The sequence below is a fragment of the Monodelphis domestica genome, chromosome 1 (genome assembly GCF_027887165.1).
Source record: "Monodelphis domestica isolate mMonDom1 chromosome 1, mMonDom1.pri, whole genome shotgun sequence".
NCBI classification, from domain to species: Eukaryota; Metazoa; Chordata; class Mammalia; order Didelphimorphia; family Didelphidae; genus Monodelphis; species Monodelphis domestica.
In genome coordinates this window covers 464,047,475-464,051,762 of record NC_077227.1, presented here as the reverse complement: position 1 = coordinate 464,051,762, position 4,288 = coordinate 464,047,475, and positions in this window count along the sequence as shown.

Here is a 4,288-nt window from a genome sequence, read left to right as displayed (position 1 = left end):
ACTCTGGTGGGATTTTTGGAGGCCCTTCATTTTCACATCCCACCCCTCCCATCTTTCTAGCCTGCCTGAGTGGAATTGTTTTTTATGGGGTCATCGATCCAGCTAAACCAGGGAGATGCATTACAACTCTTGTTGAGGTCAAGAGTTCGGCAGTCCAGCTGGTAAATCCCCCATTGGCTCCATTTTAAAGGCAGGCCCCTGCCCCCTCTTTAAGGCCAGGATAGGGAATGGTGGGATTAGGGAGATGTGGCTGAAGTTTGATATGACTCTGGGGGAGGGAGTCGGGGGCCAGAGGGCTTTAGCCAAGGGAGAGCCAAACAGATCAATGAGAGGCAGCCGTGACATGGTGACCTTCTGGCTGGCTCCAAGCCATGTTCTTAACATGTCACAGTAAATCTGTGAGTTGATCATCCCATGGGTTTGCAAAAGGAGAGCAAGGACATGAATGGGGGGAAGGCAAGACGGAAAAAAAAAGGGGAAATGAGAGAACAGGAAGAATATAGGCTAAATGATCAGATACCTATAGCCAGCATTTGGAAAGAATAGTTCCAGATTTCAACTCAATGACCTTTCCAAAATGGTTCCCAAGTTGTCTTTTATGCATAAATCTGTCCTTTATAGAATTTGTTCATTTCCTTCTTTGTCTTTCTTCTTTGATTATGCTTTCCAGGAAAATTTTAAAACTACTCATTGCCTATTTTATTTCTCCCGATCAGTTCTACCATGGTCATGCCAATTTGCTGGCTATATCTGCCCTTTTTGACCTAGACCTATCATGCACATAACTCTAAAATTTCTAGTGATATCTTGGGAAATCAACTCACCCCAGGTTTTGGTTCAATTTTCTTTGTTCCTTTTAATAGCACACGTGAGGCTTATGCCTTACATAGTGCTAAATGGAAAGGGATGGGGAGTCCAGACTATGGGATGAAATACTCAGAAGCAGTATGGTCAAAGAAGGTTTCAGGCCCAGTAGAAATCCATACCATAGAAGGTCATTAGAGACTCTGGTCCTTTCTGGACTACTCCAACCTTATTTAACTTTATGAGGTAGGCTGAGCAATCTCTTGAGTTTTGGCCATTGATAATCTCCTAGTTTTTTAATTTAATCTAAAAATCGATCCCTTCAGCAGTTACCACTTAGACATAAACAGAGGAATGAAGATATTGGAATATCCTTATTTAACGTCAATGTTGTATGGTAGAGAAAGAACCTTGGTGCCATTGAGTAGAAACTCATAGCTTATGAGGAAACTGTCAGGAGAAGAGGAAATTGTTTGACAGTCTAGTAGCAGGTGAGTGAAGAGATACCTCAGTGACTGCCAATCTCAAGAGGAGAAAACTGTGTCCAGAAGGAATTGATTCAAGGGCTGTTTCTTTTTCCTCTTCCCATTCTCTTTCAATTTGTATCCGCTTGCCTTCCTTCCTAATGTTTCATCTTCTTATACAGAATTCTGGGAAATGTTGTTCCAACAGAATATGACATCATTCCCAACCAAGGAACACATCTCTCTTCTCCCTCCCAAGATGGCATTCTCAGTGCTAGCTGGTCTCTGGGAAGAGAAGGTAAAGGGACCAGAGCAATATATATAACTACTCTCTAGGTTATCAGGGAGAATGAAATTATCTTTGAAAGAATAAAATAAGTGCCTTAAGGAGGAAAAGAAAAGAACATGGATGTTTAGGGGCAGAAGGGGAATCCTAACCTGGGTCACAAGGTAATCAAGTAGAAAAATGTGACACTGAAAAGGAAGGAAAGAAGGATGACTAAATATTTGGAGCTAAGTAATAGGAATGAAGGACTTTCTATGGGGGGGGGGGAAGCTGGATTATCTCTAGAGGAAGCAGTTTCTTGTGCTTCTAGGAATGTTGATATGGATCCATAGGTGCCATAAGGTGAAAGGTCATCCAGTAATGGTCAAAGGAAGAACAGCTGAATAATGATGGTTGATGACTCCCTGTTGAGCAGTACCAAGGTGGCTATTTATCAATCTGACATTAACAATAGTGAGGTCTGCTGTTCTCCCAGGGTATGTAACTGAGACATGATAGGAGACTCCTGACTCTTGTCAAATATAATGATCACTACCCACTCCTAGTAGTTGGGTTCAGTTCAGGTTACCATATTTTAGGAAAGATAAGCTTGAGTGAATCCAGAGAGGGAGACCAAAATGGTGAAGAGACTGGAAACCATAAAATGATCTATTAAAGAAATCTAATTGGATTTAGTTTGGAGAAGAAAAGATTTAAGGAAGACATTATGAGTATCTACAAGTATTTGAAGGGCTGCTAAGTGGATTTTGTGGGTGCTTCTCTCTCCTGGTTCTCTTTCTATATGTCTGGTGACTTTCTCAGTTATTTTTGCTCATTTTTCACCTCATATCTTTCTATCAACACTATATATCACTAAGACATATTCTCTTGATGATCTCACAAGATCCTAGAGCTAAATATTAACTCTATGCATATGATTCCCAAAGTTATATATACAGCCCTAATCTTTCTCCTCAGCTACAGTCATGAATCACCAACTACTTATTGGACAATTTCAACTGGATGCCTCATAGACATCTCAGACTCTATGTCTAAAATAGAGCTCATTATCTTCTCCCCTCCCCAATCCACTATTCTTGAAAGACTATAATACACAACAATCAACACAAGTTGTTCCAAAAGTCTTGTGTTAGTTTTAAGATGTGGGCAACTATATAAAATCCTCTTGATCAGATTGTCTTTTTACTTGCTAAATGTGCTTCATTCGTGGCCAAAACACATTTCCAGGGTACTGGAATATAAGTTGGTGGGCCAGAAATCCAAATTGTGTTCTCAGATACCATCTTCTTAGATACTATTAAGTTTCCAGTTGTCATTTCCCAAATCTACCTTCTTCTCTAAATTCTGTGCCTCCAATTATGAATATTAATGATAGCAGCGCCTGTGCTTCTAAGATTTTCAATTTTTTTATCTAAGAATTTTGTAGTCCTTATCAATGTTTCTAGGTTCCTTCTGGTAGTATCAATCAGCAAACAGGTACTAACTGCTCCCAGACTTCCCTGTTACTATCAAGAACACTGCCATTCTTCCAGTCCCCCATGTTTGTAGTTTCAAATGTTATCTTCAACTCCATTGACACATATCCTACACATCTAATCAGTGGCCAAATCTGATAATTTCTAACTTGATGACACCTCTTATGTTTATCCCTTCCTCTCTATTCACATGGCCACTACTCTAATTCAGGTCTTCATCACCTCTCCTCTGGAATACAGCTTTAGCCTCCTATTGGATCTCTCTGGACCTCAAGTCTCTTCTCACTCTAATCTCTTCTCCATCCAACTGCCAAAACAATTTCCCTAGAATGCAAGTATGTGCAAATCATGTCACAAAGCCCTCTTCCCACTCAGCAAACTCTAGTGGCTCTTTATGGCCTTTCGGATCATGTATAAACTTTTTACAACCTGGTCCTTTCTACCTTTCCAGTTTTCTTATAGATTACTCCTCTCCCTGATCTCCACAGTTCAATCTGATTTACTCACTATTATATGAGCTCCATAACCCATTTCCACACCTTTGCTTTAGCCATTTTTCATGTTTGGAACGTACCCCTCCTCACCTCTACATCTTAAAAGCCTTGTTTTTTTTCAAAACTCCAATTAGGTGTCACCTCTTTCTGGTTCCCTCCAGGTACTAAGACACTCCCTTCTAAAGATACCTTATATTCATTTTGTATATATTCTGCATTTATCTCTGTGTACATGTTGTGTCCCCCATTAGAACATAACCTTTTTAAGGACAGGGACCCTTTTAGTTTTTGCCTTTGTATTCCCAATGCTTAGCATAGTGCCTGGCACCTAGGAAACAGTTAATGCATGTTCATTGATTGATTCATTTTTCTTGGCCTCAGAAGGTGATAAAAAGATGCAGAGGCAGTCTTCTGCTCAATAGAAGGAAAAACTTCCAAAGACTTAGAGCTATTCAAAAGTGGGATGGACTGATAATTATGGAATACTTTTGTACTATAAAAAATGACAAACAGGATAATCTCAAAAAAATCTGGACAGACTTTTATGAACTGATGCAAAGTGAAGTGAGCAGAACCAGAAAATACACAGTGACAACAATCTTCTTGAACAACTGTGAATGATTTAGTTATTCTCAGCAACACAGTGATCCAAAACAATCCCAGAGATTCATAGTGAAAAATGCCATTTGCCTTCCAACTAAGACCTGATTGAGTATGAATTCAGGCTGAAACATGTTATATTTCATTTTCTTTTTTTTTCATTTG